The 20,087-nt window shown below is 36.0% G+C and overlaps 1 protein-coding gene across 1 annotated transcript in view; it reads left to right on the forward strand.

Annotated features, from left to right (window-relative positions):
• The window catches only part of LOC134816918 (transcription activator BRG1-like), a 762,051-nt gene that overhangs the window by 545,726 nt on the left and 196,238 nt on the right, over nt 1–20,087 (forward strand). The window lies entirely within an intron of this gene.

The following is a 20,087-nucleotide window of genomic DNA, read 5'->3' on the forward strand; positions in this document are numbered from 1 at the left end:
AAAAAAAAAAAAAAATTTTAAAAAAAAAAAAAAAAAAAAAAATTTTTTTTTTAAAAAAAAAAAAAAAAAAAAAAACCCCCCCCTTTTAAAAAAAAAACCCCCCAATTTTTTTAAAAAAAAAAAAAAAAAAAAAGGGGGAAGGGGGGCCCCGGGGGGGGCCCCCCCCCCGGTTTTTTTTTTTTGGGGGGGCCCCCAAAAAAACCCCCCCAAAAAATTTAAAAAAAAACCCCCCAAAAAAAGGGAAGGGCCCCCAAAAAAAAATTTTTTTGAAAAAAAAAACCATGTTTCAAAAAAAAAAATTTTTTTTCCCCCCCCTTTTTTTTTTAAAAAAACCCCCTTTTTTTTTGGGGAAATTTTTTTGGGGTTCAGGGGGGAAAAAAAAATTTTGGGGAAAAAATTTTTTTTGGGGGGGGGGGGGGGGGTAATTTTAAAAAAAAAAAACCCCCTTTTTTTAAAAAAAAGGGGTTTTCCCCAAAAAAAATTTTTTTAAAAACCCCCCCAAAACCTTTTTTTTTCCCAAAAAAAAAAGGGGGGGGGTTTTTTTTAAAAATTTTTTTTTTAAAAAGGGGAAAACCCAAAAAAAAAAAAAACCCCCAAAACCCAAAATTTTTTTAAAAAATTTTTTTTTTAAAAAAGGGGAACCCCCCCTTTTAAAAAAAAAAAAAAAATTTTTTTTTTAAAAATTTGTTTTTTAAAATTAAATTTTGGGAAAAAAAAATTTTTTTTAAAAAAAAATTTTTTCCGGTAAAGGAAATGAAAAAAAAAAAAAAAAAAAAAACCCTTTTAAAAAACCCAAAAAAATTTTTAAAAAAATTTTTTTCCCCCGGGAAAAAATTTTTTGGGGGGAAAAATTTTAAAAAAAAAAAGGGAAAAAAACCCTTAAAAAAAAAAAAAAACCCCCAAAACCCCCTTTTTTAAAACCCTTTTAAAAAAATTGGGGTTTTTTAAAAAAAAATTTTTTTAAAAAAAAAAAAATTTTTTAAAACAAAAAAAAAAAAAAAAAAATTTTTAAAAAAAAAATTGGGAAAAATTAAAAAAAAAAAAAAAACCCCTTTTTTAAAAAAAATTTAAAAATTTTCAATTTTTTAAAAAAAAAAAAAAAGGGGTTTAAAAAAAAAATTTTTTTAAAATTTTCCCCCTTTTTTTTTTTCCCCAAAAAAAATTTTAAATTGGCCCCAAAACCCCTTTTTTTTTTGAAAAAAAAAAAAATTTTTTAAAAAAAATTTAAAAAAACCCTTTTTTTGGGTTTTAAAAAAAAAAAAAATTTTTTTAAAATTCCCCCAAAAAAAAAATTTTTTGGGGTTTTTTTTTAAAACGGGGAAAAGGGGTTTTTTTTTAAAAAAAAAAAACCCCCCTTTCCCCCCAAAAAAAAACCAAAAATTTTTTTTAAAAAAAAAAAAACCCCAAAAAAATTTTAAAAATTTTTAAAAAAAAAAAAAAAAATTTTTTTTTTTTTAAAAAAAAAAAAACTTTGTTTTTAAAAAAGGGGGAAAAATTTTCCCAAATTTTTTTTTTTTTCCAAAAAGGAATTTCCCCCCGGGTTTCCTTTAAAAAAAAAACCCCCCCCTTTTTAAAAATTTTTTCCCCAAAAGGGGGGGTTTTTTTTTAAAAAGGGTTTTAAATTTTTTTTTTTTTAAAAAAACCCCAAATTTTTTAAAACCCAATTTTTTGGGGGGTTTTTTTTTTAAAAAAAAACCCAAAAACCAGGAATTTTTATTCCCCCAAAAAAAAACCCGGGGGCCCCCCCAAAGGGGGGGGGGGCCCCGGGTTCCCCGGGGGTTTTAAAATTTCCCCCCAAAAAAAAAAAGGGATTTTCCCCGGTTTAAAATATTAAAACCAGGTAAACCAATTAAAGGGGGGGGAAAAAAAAAAGGAAACCTAGTAACCAGGAAATAAAAAAAAAATTTTAAAAAAAAAAATTTTAAACCCTTTTTAAAAAAAAAAAAAAAAAAAATTTTTTTTTTTAAAAAAAGGGAAAAAAAACCCAATAAAAAAAAAAAAAAATTTGGGGGCCCTTTTCCGGTTTAAAAAAGGGGGGTTTGGTTCCAACCCCTTTAAAAAAACCCCCCCAAAAAAAAATAAAAAAAATTTTTTTCCCCCCCCAAAAAAATTTCCAAAAAAACAAAAAAAAGGGGGGGAAAAAAAATTTTTTCCCTTTCCAATTCCCTTTAAAAATTTTGGGCCCCCCCCCCAAAAACCCCCCCCAAAAAAGGAAAAACCCTCCCCCCCAAAAAAAACCCTTTCCCCAAAAACCCCCCCCTTTAAAAAAAAAAATTAAAAAAACCCCCCCAAAAAACCCAAAAAAACCCCCCCCAAAACCCCCACCTAAAAAAATTTTTTAAATTCCCTTTTTAAAAAATAAACCCCCCCCCCCAAAAAACCCAAAAATTTCCCGATAAAAAAAAAAAACCCCCCTTTTAAAAAATTTTAAACCCCCCTTAAAAACCCAAAAAAAAAAAAAAAACCCCCAAAAAAAACCTTAAAAAAAAAAACCAAGTAACCCCCTTAAAAAAACCGGAAAAAAAAAAAAAAAAAAAAAAAATTAAAAAAACCCAGCAAAAAAAAAAACCCGGCCCCATAAAAAAAAAACCCCCCAAAAAAAACCCCCCCCTTTAAACCAAAACCTTTAAAAAAAAAAAAAACCCCAAAACCCCCCAAGCCCCCCCCCTTAAAAAACCCCCAAAAAAAAAAAAAAAAAAAAAATTAAAAAAATTTTAACCAAAACCCAGCTAGAAAAAAAAAAAAAACCCCCCCCCCCAAAAAAAAACCCAAAAAAAGGTAACCAGTTTAAACCGGGCCCCAAAAAAAAACCCCCCAAAGAAACCCAAAAACCCAAAAAAAAAAAAAAAAAAAAAAAAAAAAGGGGCCAAAAAGGGGGGGGAAAAAAGGGGAAAAACCCCCCCAAAAAACCCAAAAAAAAAAAAAAAATTTTAAAAATTTTTCCCGGGGGGGGGAAAACCCCCCCCCCCAAAAAAAACCCCCGGGGTTTTTTTTTAAATTTTTGGGTTTTTTTGTGAAAAAAAAAAAAAAAGGGAAAAAAAAAACCCCTTTTTTTTTTTAAAAATTTTGGGGGGGCCGGGAAAATTTTCCCCCCTGATTTTTTTCGGTTTTTTTTTGGTTTTAAAAAAATTTTTTCTTTTTTGGGGGAAAAAAAAAAAAATTTTTGGAAAAGGAATTAAATTTTAAAAATTTTTAAAAAAAATTTTTTTTAAAATTTTAAAAAAAAAAGGGGGAAAAAGGGGGGGAAAAAAAAAAAAAGGGGAAAAAAAATTTTTTTTTTTTTTTAAAAAAAAAAAAAAATTTTTTTGGGGGGGGGGGGGAAAAAAGGGGTTGCCCAAAAAACCCCCCGGGCCTTCCCCCCCCCCCCCCCCCCCCCCCCTTTTAAATTGGGGGGGGAAAAAGGGGGAAATTTGGGGGGGGAAGGGGGGGGGGGGGGGGGGGGGGGGGGGGGGGGGGGGGGGTTTTTTTAAAAAAATTTTTGGGGGGGGTTTTTTGGGGGGGGGGGGGGTTTGGTTGGGGGTTTTTTTTTTTTTGGGGGGTTTTTTTTTTTTAAATTAAAAAAAAAATTTTTTTAAAAAATTTTTTTTAGTAAAAAAAAAAGGGTTGGGGGTTTTTTTTTTTTTGGGGGAAAATTTTTTTTTGGGGGGGGGGGGTTTTTTTTTTTTAAAATTTTTAAAAAAAAAAAAAAATTTTTTTTTTGGGAAAAATTTTTTTTAAAAAGGGGGGTTTTTAAAATTTTAAAAAAAAAAAAAAAATTTGGGTTTTAAAAAAAAATTTTTTTTTTAAAAAACCCCCAAAAAAAACCCCCCTTTTCCCCAAAAAAGGGGGAAAAAAAATTTCCCCCCCTTTTTCCCCAAAAACCCCCTAAAGGGGGGGAAAAAAACCAAAACCAAATTAAAAAAAAATTTTAAACCTTTCCCTCCTACCCGAGACCTCGGGGAAATATAAAAGACACTGAACTAAAAACTACTAGAGACAGTAAAAGACAGCCTAGTAAGTTAGTTTTGTTTGTACCCGACAATGTTGCAAAATGTTTGGGGTTTCCTTTTAAAAAATTGAGATCTCTCTTATAACGTAGATGGAACACCTTCAAAACCCTCAGCTTTTTAAAACCCAGGAAAAAAACAATTATTTTAGTGAAACGGAAAATTAAAAAATTTTAAAAGTTTTTACAATTTTAAACCGGCTAAAACGACAAAAATAAAAACCAAAAAAATATATAATACATCGCAATCCCGCATTTCAAATTTATAAACAGGGGTAGTAATTTCAACCTTTCTAAATCCCATTTTTCCCGGGATAAAAGAAAAAGGTTTGTGTCTAAATACAGCTGATCACCCAATCCTTACCCCGAAAATTTTTTAAAAGCGACAAATGGTTTCCCCGTTTGGGTTTTTTACCTATTTTCCAAAAAAAGGGGACCCCCCTGTTTTGGGTTTTTGTTTTTTCCTTTTTAAACAAAAGGGCCCTATTAAAACCCCACCCACTTTTTTCTTTTCTTTTCCCGGGAACTTTTCCCCTACCAAATAAATTTAAAAATCATTTTAAAGTGAGAAAATTTAAAACCCCAACTGTAGGTTTTTCCCCTCAAGAAAATACAAGAAAAAATCAATTTAATGGAAAATTTAAGAATGTTTTATTTTTTTTTAAATTTTTTTTGTTTTAATTTTTTTTGAATATTTTATGAAATTTAAAAACAAAAAAAAATAAAAAAAATTTGTCCAAAGCGTATGAAATTTGTGGGTTTTTGCAATGATTAAAAATAAAAAATTTAAAGGGAAAAAAAAATCAATTAAAACAAACGTCCCCCCCCCAAAAACACAACTTTGGACAAACAATCTCAATGAAATGATATCAAAAAAGCATTAGAAACACCCGAACAAAATAACTGTTTAGGTTCTCTACAAAAAGCTGAAGATAAAACCTTTGTTTGCACAGGTATTTGAACACTTAGGACTGGAAGCCGAAAAGCTCACAAAATAAGTTAACTTTTTTGAACATTGGATAAAAAAATCAACATCAAAAGATTGCCCGCTTATGGGGTCTGCATGAGCTTGGGCAGAGTAACCTGATTCTAAAGTTTCGAGAGTGCGCATATCTAAAACTTTTACCACTCCATTGACAGACTGGAGAATGAGGCTTCCTCCTTCTCTGCTCGCTTCAACACTAAATATGTCTCTGAATCTAGTATCAACTACTGACACTATGTCTGAGAATTTCCGTTTGTCTAGTAAATTTAGCTTTCCATCCTTACCTGCTAAAACACAGGAAAATTCGTCCCTCTCAACAAAGCAAGAAGATTTTGACGAATGTTTAACAAAACTGGAACAAGGAGACGGTATTTCATGGGACACTAAAGCTGGCCCCTCTTTTCGCAGGTCCCATATTTTCATGTTACGTCCAGAAGTGAGCAACAAGTCAGGTCCATACTCACTGCTCCTTAAGCAACACAACGAGGAGGATGAGCAGGTTTCGTATAAGATTTGTCCTAAAAACACATTAACCACTCTGATAGAGCGTTTATTGATGAATGAGACGGTGGATTGACATGACCTGCTCCATGAGAAGTCATCGACTTTGAAACTTTTAGTTAGATTAAAGTCAGAGAAATTGGGCTCTGTAATTTGAGTATAACAGGGATTATAATTAACTTGGAATGAATTTCTTTTAAGTAATCCGACAAAATGTTCTGACACATTGAAAGATGATTTAGATGCTTGTGAAAACGTATGATCCAACTCTGTAACACTACCTTTAGTGTATTGAAGCACTTTAGACCAAAGCTCCTCGACAATAAGTGAGTTATCTGGTTTTGTGGACACTCTGTGTAATTCTTTAAACCAATACCGGAATTTTCCTTGACGATTGAACTTTACATCTTCTAGCTGTATAGCTTTAATTGATGAACCCAGAATAGGCATTTCACTACAGATAAGCTCAATCTCATTGACTGTATCATTAATTTTCTTTACTTTCTTTTCTTTGAGTTGGTGTAAAAACCACAATTGCAAGGTAGACCATTGTACAGGGAACTGTTCGATTGATTCCATTGATATTTTCCTAGACGAAGGTATCAACCTCACCGAACTAATCAAGGAATTATTATTTATCAAGGAATCTAGTTTAAGAACAAATTTAGTCACAATTCTGTTAAAGAGTACCTCTGGCTGTCTACGGAGCTGGGGTAATTTGTAATAAAAAAGTGAAGTAAAGTAAATTAAAGTAAAATGTATGACATCACATATTCACACATGTCTACAAAATATCATCGCACTGTGTGACAAAATATATAATACATATTTCCCCACCAAAACTAAAAGGACAATGTAGATAATAAGAATCATTATAGTACAGTGCACTACAAGTGTGCTGAGGGCTAACATTAGAATATCAAGAATAAAATAATTCTGTTTTACAAGGGCCTGTTGGCACTTTAAGATCAATGCCTGATGGCGCTTTACTAGTATGGTGGATCTTGAACCCGCTATCTTCGAATTATGAGTCACTTCAAGCAACGACCAGGATTTATTCCCTTCTAGTTTTACCCTAGTTTTACCTCATTCCATCACATAGATCATGACTGTTGACATGGTTCTTTGTAAAACACCTACATTACTCAAGGTATAAAAAGAGCTTTATATATAATATAGCAATCATAACAACCTTTTCTCTAATAACTAAATTCCTTACAATCCAACAAATCATACGATTTGCCTTAGCGATACATGCTGCCCACTAATCAGTAATCTGACACAAGTAGCTTATAAAACAGTGCGTGTGATCATCTGTCGTATCAAATCAAATTATTGACATATGACCTCATCTTGAGTATTGTGTCCAATTGTGGAATCCACCTGCGGCTCATGGAAGTTGGGGGACTGTTTTGGAGCTGGAGAGCGTCCAGAGGGGGTTTACCTGTCTGAATTGTATTTTACTTTTTTAAAAGTATTCACTACACATAATGTCACAATGACCCTATATAAAAATAACCCTTCAAAAACTCAATATTTTGAAAATCACCCTTGGCCTTGCGGCTCTAAGTTCAAATCTAAACTGTCTATATTGAAAAAGTTCTTTCTCGCCCCTCTGTCTCCCCGGAGAGAAATTATCGTCGTTCTTAAGATTTCGAAACGAAGGCGCTTCCTAATGTATCCCACAGCATCTGCCCTGTGTGGTATTCCATCATCAAATCCTCAATTTGTCAACGCTAAAGTAAAGTAAAATAAAGTAAAGTAAAAATTATGACATAACATCATCACACATGTCTACAAAGTATCAAATCACTATATGGAAAAATATAAATATCTTACCACCAAAATTAATAAATTATTAACTACAACTTTATTAAAAAAATTCAAATAAATTCAAAAAGCATCCCCAAAAGATAACCCTATTCATACTTCCCAGTGGAATAAAGATTTATAAATCGCTTTTTTGCCACAAAAGGGTGGAAGTAAAGATAATCGTTATATGCTTCTCTTTATTACTCACATAGCTAGGTCCTTCAATTCTCCCTAATACTTCATTTGAAACATTCCAAAAATGTGAATCATTAGAAATATCCTTAGAAATCGCTGGCAGAGCGGCGAATACGTGCGGACCTCACAGAAACTTTTAAGTGGTTTTTACAAGTGGTTTAACTGATTAAGGATCGGGGATATTTAGAACTGGCATATCCGGTCTTAATCTTGTTTCAAGCAATAGATGTAGTGGAAGTTTAAAAATAATAAAGAATGTTCAGAAGTATTTTCTCCCGGAGCGAGTTATTCCATATTGGAACAAACTCCCTCCAGATAAGACGTCAAGAACTCTGTGACAGTTTTAGGTTTTAAAATTGAATTGGAAGGATGTAAGAAAGATATTACAAATGACAGCTTTTTTTGGAATGTTTCTAATGAAGTTTTAGTAAGAATTGAGGGAGCCAGTTATGTTAGTAATAGAGAAACATAACAATTATCTTTGGTTCCATCCTTATGTGACAAAGAAGCGTTTTATAAATCTTTATTCCACTGGGAAGTTTTTAAAACAGGATAATGTTTCGGCGGTCGCGCGCTACTGCAAGCGAGAGGGTTCTGGTTTGACCATTGTTAATGGTCTGGCCCGGCGCGCGCTACTTCGTAGCACTTGCCATCGGGCCATTTTGAGAAGAAAGCGGCACGCGCTTGGCGCTACTTCGAAGAAATTTAGACGAGTAACATCTGTTAAGCTTTGGTTAGAGCAACGCAGTTCGTAAGTTAAATTTTTAGTCAACTTTTATTCTGATAGACATTCAAAACGTTAAAATATTTGTTTCTGCATACTATACGATGTAGTGACTAGGAAGTGCACTATGAGGCGCAAAATTCAAATGCTGCGCTTTTATGTTTTTTCGCCGAAATATTTCGTAGTACATAGTATCTTGTTAAATGTAGTTTTATCGCTCGGAAAATACATATTGTAAGCAATCAGCCTGAAATTTAAAATTGGTTAGTTTATTATAGTCTATACACTTTAAGGATGGCTGCAAAGTATTGTTATTTTAGCGTTTAACTTCATGAGAAATTACTAAAAAATTGAAAAGTTCTTAATATTAATATTTAATATTTGTTATTTTACGTAGTTTTTTTCTTTTAGAAAAAAAGAAAAAAAGAAAAAAAAGGGGGACCGTACCCCCAACCCATGTAGCTGAGACACCTCACAGCAAGTAGACCAACGTGGCTCTTGCTTGTGATCGGTGCATCAACTACCCGCCGAATTGTCATACGTTGTATGACCCGCCGCGCACGAGTGCGCGGCTCCCCCTGTATCGTCGAAACTCTACTATCACTATAGTGAAGCGACCGTGGGGGTCACCACGTGATACAACCGCCGAAGCGGTGGGTTGGGAGTCCCCCTGGGATCGTTTCATTTTACGTAGTTTTTTGGCCATAACTTGGCAGTTTTTTCAATTTCTTCCTAGATTTTTGGGGCCATTTAAAACATGTTCCCTAATTGATTCACGATGTCAATCCTTCGCATCTCGCCGATCTGCATACGATCATGTGGTTGCGAGAAGCATTATTTGATGCGCGCGCGACCCAGTAGTGCATCGCGCTACAAGTTCCCTAAAGAATGTGCTAAAAAATTTCATCAAGATGTAAATCAATGATCAAGGAAATGAATTGACGGATGTTACTCGTCTAAATTTCTTCGAAGTAGCGCGCGCCGGGCCAGATCATTAACAATGGTCAAGGAAATTTAGCAAGAGCATTGATAAATATCAATTATGAATTAAATCAACGAATTTCGTTTAATTGACAATGTCAATTCATGGCAGCTCGGCGCGGCACAGTAGCGCATCTCGCCGATCTAGCCAGCAGTGAGAAGCCTTATTGAGTGCGCGGCGCGGCACAGTCTAGTAACGCATCGCGCTACAAAATTTCGTCAAATTACGCGACTAGACTTTTACACTTACTGAAGCTCCAAAAGCCGCGCATCATCATCAAATATGGCACATAGCTACAAAATTGTTGTAGGTTTACAACCTACCAGGACGCGCGCCGAGTTGGACTCGTCGCGTCGACGGTCCTGATATATGGAACAAATATATTACGAGTATCGCTCGTTAACGAAATTGATTAATTATTCCAAAAAGGTATGCCAAATTTGGTATTGTGAAAAAGCTCACACTCTCTAGAAAACAATGGTACAAAAATTTTCAAAATTCAAGCAAGTTTGTTTTTATTGTGCATCTCTTATAGCCTGACTGACAATTTTCTCGACTGACTGACAATGTTTCTTCTTTTCCCCATTTAGAATACAAAGATTAGTACATTTTAGTTTATGATTAATATTATATTTTTACCTATAGTTTACCTAGATTACGATGACTAATAAACTGGGACCAAACTTTTGAAGGATCGTGGACTATATATATACGGGCTATTCCATTGTTAATGGACTAGCCCGGCACGCGCTACTTTGTAGCATGGCACTCCCAGCAAACCTTACTGGCTGGCCGTGTTACTAAAAGTGCAATTGGTTTAATTTTAACAAATGGCTGCGCTTGAGCTCGCGCGCGGCATTAAGTGATTTGCACGCGTGGAACATTCCTATTTTCAAGCCGCCAGCACGTGACACAATTCAGCCAATCAAAGGACAGGAATCGGCCCAAAATAAGATAATTCTGAAAATTTTGAGATAACTCAAAATCTACAATGTCCCTAATTTTCATCCTGGGGAGGAAACGTTATTTTTACTTGTCATACGTTGTATGACCCGCCGCACACGAGTGCGCGGCTCCCCTTCTATCGTAATAACTAATACATAGTGAAACGACCGTGGGGGTCACGCGACGTGATACAAACGAACATTTTGCAAAAAACCGAAAGTTTTTATTTCTTTTACTTTCCAAGTTAGGCCCCAGCCAGTAAGTGGTAAGGTTTCCTGGGCTTGCCTCGGGCCATTAATTTGAGAAGAAAGCGGTGCGCGTCACTTCGAAGAAATTTAGCATTTAGACGAGTAACATCCGTCAAACTGTTTTTTTTATTTGTTTTTTTCTTGACTACGGGAGTTCACAAAATATTTACATTTAAAGTTTATTCCTGGCAGTGCTGAGCCGATTTATTTATAAGTTACATTTTGATCTTAGCTCCTTCTTTGTCATCTGTACCTGTAGTTTAGTTTTACTAAACGCGCTACTTCGTAGCACTTGCCTCGGGCAAGGTCGAAGAAATTTAGAAGAGTAACATCCGTCAAGTCAAATGCTAAAAGTTTAAATAACAACAAGACCAAAACTACACAGGTAACCTGGCCAAGATATTGACATCGAAAACTGCAAGCTTATTACTAATGATGAATGAAAATATCCTACCAATTTATAAAGCTTTTACTGAAACTTCAACATTCTTGACCTCAAATATATGCTTGTGTTTTAACTTTGATCAAATATTTTTAAAATTTAGATTTATGATATGATTGACGCGTATCTAAAGTAATTATTATTAACGTTACCATGGTTACTGTCCGAATAAAATAAGAGTTCAATTAAGTAATTGTAATGACTCCACATACGATTGGTTAATGATCATTAATAAAGTCTCCGCAACTAAAATTCACGGTAATTTCTGCAAAGAACTTGTCTTATGATTCTAACAATGTCACTTCTCAAACCCTGACTCCTGCATACTATTATAAGAGGAAAAAGAAGAGAGTAAAGAAGAGGGAGAGTTGAAATAGAGACCCCAATCAGTGGACAAAGGTAACTTTTAGTAATCATTATCTGAAGATCAGGTATTGGGTACGCAAACAACACACACCAAGTGACCGTCATAGTTCCGTTGCAAAGGAAGAAGAGAACGGAGAGGATTAAAACTGTGGTGGTCACGTGATTCCAATCTATAAAACGAGGTGTGTCTGTGTTGTCATGGTTACGGTTTTTATACCAGACGCTGAGGACTAGGACTATTGTACAGATTAAAACGACAGTGACAGGAAGTATATAGTAGAAGAGGAGGCACAGCAGTTTTATGGTGTCTCTGAGATGGTGCTGAAGATTCTCGTTCATCGCTAGGAGACTGTCGCCAGGGAACGAGAACTCTGCCAGAGGAAGTGCCATGTCCTCCCAAAACTTCTCCTGATCATCAAACTGGACGCTGTGTAGAAAGTAGTACACATCCACAGCAGACAGGGAGAGGAGGAGAGATATGTAGCTTATCATTATCACGTGTAGTATTAGCAGGTTCGGCTGGTAGAACGGGTTCACGATCCTTATCGTTCTGAGAAGAGACAGAATCACATTAAAATGAATAGAGCAGCAGTAAGCAAACAATCCGAACAGTCTGTAGGTGAGGTTGAGGTTCCAAAGAGTTGGAATCCCTATTTTACTGTATCTGAAGTACAGTATCTCCGCCACGGAAGGGAGAACGTGTCCCAGTGCTGCCACGATGTCCGCCACTGCGATCAGAACAAAGAGCCTGTTCGTCAGTTTCTGGCAGTGTTTGAGGTAGTGCACTATCAGAATGGAGTTTAAGATGAGAACCAGCAGACCGAGCACACAGTTTAGAGGGTCTACACTGCAGAAAGTTCTGTAAAGAATCTCACGGCCTGGATATTCGGCTTCTCCTGCCATCTGGTGGGAATATATCAGATAAACCACGCAGTGCAATATATAAATTGGTAAAACACCCTTAGATGCACAACAGCTATACAAATTTTAACAAAGCCTGTTTTGTTTCATTTATAAATTTTACTTCAGAAACTTATGTTGTTATAGATTTATTAGTGCCACGTCGGACCTTTAGTAAAAAGAGTAAGTGAAGCTTGATAAAAATTGTGCAGTTGTTTTTGTCTGTTATCTTTACTGTGTTTACTTAACGTTACACTTACCATGGTTACTGTGTTTATCATACCATCTGGCAGCAAGATCGTATTATTATAATGCAAGGAAATATATATAAACTATAAATAACTATAATAAAGTGTACAAACTACAAGTCTACTACTAGGTATGTGATTGATGTAATTAATCGAAACTTTTTACAATTCGAAAGCCGTGAATGAATGGAAAAAGCGAGCGACCGATTTCATTCTCGGTATCATTTTGAATTTGCAGACGGTCAATCAAATTAATATCATTTCCTTTTGTTTGGGAAAGAGAGACACTGGCAGCTGTCCACATCATGGGTAGGGTCAAATAAAACTATAATAAAGTGTACAAGTCAAATGCCCTACTACGTTTTATCGATAGTAAATCGTACGAAGTAAATCATACCCAACAATTATACACACACGAATGAGACTCAAGCAACAGATTGATAAAACATTGATATCAAATTTCAAATATTTTCTGCGTATTCGGGAAAATTCTTCAGAAAAGTAATGTTACGTTGTAGTGAATGTACACTATTGTAGGCGTATTTATATTGGGTATACTCTATAGTCTATAGTCTATAGGTTATGAAGCACTGGATACTGAGCTGAAATAACAGAATAATAATATTTGTTAAAGTATACTAGGTTATATACGATAAAAAACGGTTATGAGATTATTATGAGGTAATGTCATTACATAATATGTATGTAATTTATACAGATATATAATATATATATATATATAACAGCATGTGTATAAAATATCTTTTAGATATTATATAATTAAATCTCGGGTTGATATTTTGATAGACCAGATCTTGATTTCCCGAAATTAGATAGAACCGCTAACAATGAAATGAAATGAAGTATTTATATCCCGCTCATATGATTGTATGCTCAAAATTAAAACAGAAGGGACTAAAATAAGGCACTCAAATCTCTTCTGGTTTTTCACTAAAAAGTGATAACTATAAAACTACGAGTTATATTTAGAGCAGTAAGGATCGTAGTGTCCTCACATCTTCAATGGCAAATTGAAAGAGACGCTGCTTATTAAAAGCTTCAGTGTTTATACAGAAAAAAAAGGTACCCACTGTATAACTATAAGGTTGTAGCTGAAGCTTTAAGAACCATTGCAGCGGAGGGGGTTTCAGTGTTTATATAAGGTTGTAGTTGAAGCTTTAAGAGCCATTGCAGCGGAGGGGGTTTCAGTGTCTATATAAGGTTGTAGCTGAAACTTTAAGAGCCATTGCAGCGGAGGGGGTTTCAGTGTTTATATAAGGTTGTAGCTGAAGCTTTAAGAGCCATTGCAGCGGAGGGGGTTTCAGTGTTTATATAAGGTTGTAACTGAAGTTTTAAGAGCCATTGCAGTGGAGGGGGTTTCAGTGTTTATATAAGGTTGTAGCTGAAGCTTTAAGAGCCATTGCAGCGGAGGGGGTTTCAGTGTTTATATAAGGTTGTAACTGAAGTTTTAAGAACCATTGCAGCGGAGGGGGTTTCAGTGTTTATATAAGGTTCTAGCTGAAGCTTTAAGAGCCATTGCAGCGGAGGGGGTTTCAGTGTTTATATAAGGTTGTAGCTGAAGTTTTAAGAACCATTGCAGCGGAGGGGGTTTCAGTGTTTATATAAGGTTGTAGCTGAAGCTTTAAGAGCCATTGCAGCGGAGGGGGTTTCAGTGTTTATATAAGGTTGTAGCTGAAGCTTTAAGAGCCATTGCAGCGGAGGGGGTTTCAGTGTTTATATAAGGTTGTAGCTGAAGCTTTAAGAGCCATTGCAGCGGAGGGGGTTTCAGTGTTTATATAAGGTTGTAGCTGAAGCTTTAAGAGCCATTGCAGCGGAGGGGGTTTCAGTGTCTATATAAGGTTGTAGCTGAAGCTTTAAGAACCATTGCAGCGGAGGGGGTTTCAGTGTCTATATAAGGTTGTAGCTGAAGCTTTAAGAGCCATTGCAGTGGAGGGGGTTTCAGTGTTTATATAAGGTTGTAGCTGAAGCTTTAAGAGCCATTGCAGCGGAGGGGGTTTCAGTGTTTATATAAGGTTGTAACTGAAGTTTTAAGAACCATTGCAGCGGAGGGGGTTTCAGTGTTTATATAAGGTTGTAGCTGAAGCTTTAAGAGCCATTGCAGCGGAGGGGGTTTCAGTGTTTATATAAGGTTGTAAATGAAGCTTTAAGAGCCATTGCAGCGGAGAGGGTTTCAGTGTTTATATAAGGTTGTAGCTGAAGCTTTAAGAGCCATTGCAGTGGAGAGGGTTTCAGTGTTTATATAAGATTGTAGCTGAAGCTTTAAGAGCCATTGCAGTGGAGGGGGTTTCAGTGTTTAGATAAGGTTGTAGCTGAAGCTTTAAGAGCCATTGCAGCGGAGGGGGTTTCAGTGTTTATATAAGGTTGTAACTGAAGTTTTAAGAGCCATTGCAGTGGAGGGGGTTTCAGTGTTTATATAAGGTTGTAGCTGAAGCTTTAAGAGCCATTGCAGCGGAGGGGGTTTCAGTGTTTATATAAGGTTGTAACTGAAGTTTTAAGAGCCATTGCAGTGGAGGGGGTTTCAGTGTTTATATAAGGTTGTAGCTGAAGCTTTAAGAGCCATTGCAGCGGAGGGGGTTTCAGTGTTTATATAAGGTTGTAACTGAAGTTTTAAGAACCATTGCAGCGGAGGGGGTTTCAGTGTTTATATAAGGTTGTAGCTGAAGCTTTAAGAGCCATTGCAGCGGAGGGGGTTTCAGTGTTTATATAAGGTTGTAGCTGAAGTTTTAAGAACCATTGCAGCGGAGGGGGTTTCAGTGTTTATATAAGGTTGTAGCTGAAGCTTTAAGAGCCATTGCAGCGGAGGGGGTTTCAGTGTTTATATAAGGTTGTAGCTGAAGCTTTAAGAGCCATTGCAGCGGAGGGGGTTTCAGTGTTTATATAAGGTTGTAACTGAAGTTTTAAGAACCATTGCAGCGGAGGGGGTTTCAGTGTTTATATAAGGTTGTAGCTGAAGCTTTAAGAGCCATTGCAGCGGAGGGGGTTTCAGTGTTTATATAAGGTTGTAAATGAAGCTTTAAGAGCCATTGCAGTGGAGAGGGTTTCAGTGTTTATATAAGGTTGTAGCTGAAGCTTTAAGAGCCATTGCAGTGGAGGGGGTTTCAGTGTTTAGATAAGGTTGTAGCTGAAGCTTTAAGAGCCATTGCAGTGGAGGGGGTTTCAGTGTTTAGATAAGGTTGTAGCTGAAGCTTTAAGAGCCATTGCAGTGGAGAGGGTTTCAGTGTTTAGATAAGGTTGTAGCTGAAGCTTTAAGAGCCATTGCAGTGGAGGGGGTTTCAGTGTTTAGATAAGGTTGTAGCTGAAGCTTTAAGAGCCATTGCAGTGGAGGGGGTTTTCAGGATCAAACGGTTCATGAGGATTTAAATTAATTAGCAGAGGGGGATTCATATATTTAAAACAAAAATTTCGAATCTGAAATTTTGGAAATTCTCTCCAGTCCTGTTGATGAGATTATAAATTTTGATTAAAATTTTTCTTATCGCTTTCCAGTGGCTCTACAGCGATTGAGCTCTTTATTAATCATTATAGAGTTATTTGCATTTTAAGGCACAGGCAGTGCCCATACCACATATATAAAAGTAATATTAGCAATAATACGAGCAGTAAACTAGATAAGATTAATTAGTAGAAGAGAAACTCGTTAAAACATTCCGTGAACTCTTCTTAAACCTAATATAACGCTAATATAACCCTTTATAACGTGGTCTGCATTACAAATATTTTGATAATTCCGGCTAACTCATTATTTTTGGGATGATGATCTCGTTTGTTGTAATTGTTATCACCTGTGCAACTGTAGAGGCTGCCGACATTGAACCAACTCATTCTCCTTGTCAAGGTTACATTTTAATTAGGGATTTATAGAATTTATAGTACATCAACTTTTTAGAATACCGCAAACATTATATTACCCAGAATTGCAAATAATACGACTTTGTAGCTCGATTTTAATAATAAGCTTAATTCTTTTTTGAAGCAATAGTTTAGATGAAAGAATAAATTATGTACACAGTTTAATAATACTAGCAGGAACCCGTCTAACCCTAAAATGGTGTCAAGACTCAAGAGACTAAAATAATTATTATCTATTTAATTCGCGTTTTTAACACCACTTAGGGGTCCAAATTTGGGGCTCTAAAACTTTTATTTCTCCGCCAATTTTTTATTTTTTCATGCTGATTTGGAGGCCATTAAAGCATTTGGCCCAGTCAAAAAAGTTTCAGTTGTATATCTTTTACGGTTTTTGCGGAAAGTCGCGTTAAAGTTGATGCCGTGGTGTCAGTAAAATGGCACGGATAAACATATATATATCGTCTCGCTTTATATATAGTAAGATAATTTAAATATCAGGACTGCAAAACATCATGAAGGTGTTCTCTGCCTCTCCCGAGTGTGCCAATGAAAGAAGCGAACTGCTGAAAAGTGTGGCTGACTATCTGAAGAACCTTATTCAAGGAAATGAGGGGGATATGGATGGAGAAGCTGAAATTGAAACTGAGTTGAAATTGAAATTGAAAAGAAAAGTGAACATGCAAGGAATCAACGGTGATTTGAATAACGAGGCTGAACTTGAAACTGAATTGAAACTTAAATTGAAAGGAAAAGTGAATTTATAGTTATAAACGTTACATTCTTACACTTATAATGTTACATTCTTACAGTTAAACTTATAATATCGTTTTTCTATTCTATCCATGGATCACATCACTAATCCCCACTGAGTGGGTGATTTAGGGGTCCGGACTCTAGGGCGTAAGACTCTAGGGCGTAAGACTCTAGGGCGGCGCCCTACAAAACAGGACTCTACGGCGTGAAAATATCTAAAGCGTGAAAAAAACAGGACTCTAGGGCGTGAAATATAATTTTTATATTTTCGATCAAAATGAATCTAATTTCATTTTTAATAAGGATGTCCGTTGTCACAGGTTCACAGGGAGTATTTATCTCGACCTAAGATACAGCCAATGAAATGTAACACTGACTGGGCATAACGAAAGCGGATTAAACTTATTTCAAAACAATACTGTACTATTATAGTATGCATATTTGATATTATATACATATATAGAGTCCCAGTCCCATACATAATGATAAACTTTAAATGTAAACAATACTGATAGCTAGTGTCTTAGAGGTGGGAAGCGTGGGAAGCTGTCAGTCACCAACATTTTATTGTCAAATTATAAAAGCTCACCAACACCCTGTACAGTAAAGAAAGATGTTTATAATCAAAACAATAACAATAAAAACATGATCTAGTGATCTATCCCATCATTAATTCATTATCATTCGTTTCCTACTACACTATGTCCGATCTTTCGTTTACTTTAATCAGAGGAAGAACGGCCAAGAGTAAGAACGCACTGCACCTAGGATTCCGGTACTCTCCAGATGGAAAATTAAGAAAAGATGGGTCACAGTTTTGGAGATGTGTGAAGAAAGCCGGATCCTGTAAGGGAAGAATCTGGACCAAGGGTTTGAGCCTCACGGAGACACCTGCAATTCCACACAACCACGAAGCTGACTTCATAGACGCAGAAAATTAGAAAAAAACAATATTTCACGCCCTAGAGTCCTGTTTTTTTCACGCCCAAGATTTTTCACGCCCTAGAGTCCTGTTTTGTAGGGCGTCGCCCTAGAGTCTTACGCCCTAGAGTCTTACGCCCTAGAGTCCCGGACCCGGTGATTTAATCTCCCCTGCGAGACCCCGGATCTCAGGGGCCAAGTCGTCGGCATCTCGCTTATTGCTCAATTAACGTTAACAATCAACATTTCTAAGTACAGTAACATCATTACTCCTTCATTAACTTATTCGTTCTGCCCCCCCCCCCCCCACTCCTTGTATTACTTTTATTCTCATAGCAAGTTGACTAACCTCCATGGGGCTCGGATTAATTGCATTCCTCCGCTTAATCTTGCTGAAGTCTCTTATGTATGTATAATGTGTGTAAATATTTGGGGTAAATGACATGGTTATGACGTGGTTATGACCATGTCATAACCATGTCATAACCATGTAATTCTACATTTATACAACTTGTGCCAAGGAAACTCAGTTTAAGACATTCGTTTAGCCAGCTTTTTAGAGAAATGAGCGTCGAGCTCAGTATCCTTCATTAGACTATGGTCTGATAACATGTCATCCAGAGTGCCAGTTCTAGCATTGAAATCCCCGAGAAGAATGATATCCTCGTTCAGAGGAACTCCAGCCAGGAATTCTTGGTGTAGCTCGTTGGGATAGTATAGGAATTCTAGTTCTTATAGTTGGGAATGAGGTAGTTGTCTGTTCAGGCCCTTCGTAACTTATTGCATCCAAGATACCATACATACCATTCATATGATCTGGTAACCAATCAACTATTCGCAAACACCTGTTGCTTGATTCAGGGGATACTGTTATTATGCAGTAATATGATCTGGTAGACAGTTGTTCGTGGACAATTGTCTGCGGACAGTTGTCCGCGGACAGTGGTCGGGCTATCTAGATACTGCCTCACTTTGTAAATTATTTGTGCACGCAACGTTATACTTATATCTTATTAATCAACTATATACAGTAAACACAAGATAATAGGTAAATCATAAAATCGAGTGGCCGAGTAGTCTCGACTCACCCATAGCTTCTCCATAAACGTCTATCATGAGCTTTGTACACTAAATCGTTGAAATTACTTAAACTAAATCTTTTATTTACAATCTTACTATATATAAAGCGAGACGATATATATGGTTCCGTGCCATTTTACTGACACCACGGCATCAACTTTAACGGGACTTTCCTCAAAAACCGTAAAAGATATACAACTGAAACTTTTTCGACTGGGTCAAATGCTTTAATGGCCTTCAAATCAGTATGAAAAACTAAAAAATTGGCCAAGGAATAAGAATTTTAGTGCCCAAAATTTGGACCCCCAAGTGGTGTCAAAAACGCGAATTAAATAGGTAATGATTATTTTAGTCTCTTGAGTCTTGACATTACTTTATAGTAAGACGGGTTCCTGCTAGTCACAATAATATCTTACTACATATAAAGCGAGATGATAGTTATCCGTCCCATTTTACTGACACCACGGTATCAACTTTAACGCGACTTTCCGCAAAAACCGTAAAAGATAGACAACTGAAACTTTTTTTACTGGGTCAAATGCTTTAATGGCCTCCAAATCAGCATGAACAAATAAAAAATTGGCCAAGGAATAGTAATTTTAGAGCCCAAAATTTGGACCCCAAAGTGATGTCAAAAACGCAAATTAAATAGGTAATAATTATTTTAGTCTCTTGAGTCTTGACACCACTTTAGGGTTATACGGGTTCCTGCTAGTAATTATAAAGTTTGTTATACGTATAGCGAATAGTAACAAAGTGAGACAACGATCCTAGCCTACTATAAGTTTAATGGCAGATAACGATCGTACTATAGTGTTTCATGTTTAAAACTTATGCATTATATTCCATAGCAGATAATATTATCCTTTAACAGCACACCCAAAAACCATAGAAATAAGTTGTGAGTCTGTAAAGGATTGCCACAGCAACGCTTTACCCCAGTATTGAGCTTACCATATTTCTGTCGATTACTAATCCTTGTTAATTTCCGTATAGCAATGATGATCACCTTCATTGTGACACTTTCCTTGGTTTGTGCTCTATCCTCTAGTAATGACGGACTGAAGGTCCGAGCTCTGTCATTTGGTCGAACAAGCGCAGACTATGTACAATTCCAACCTGGTGATATG

The sequence above is a fragment of the Bolinopsis microptera genome, chromosome 1 (genome assembly GCF_026151205.1).
Source record: "Bolinopsis microptera isolate Bmic1 chromosome 1, MBARI_Bmic_1.0, whole genome shotgun sequence".
NCBI lineage: Eukaryota > Metazoa > Ctenophora > Tentaculata > Lobata > Bolinopsidae > Bolinopsis > Bolinopsis microptera.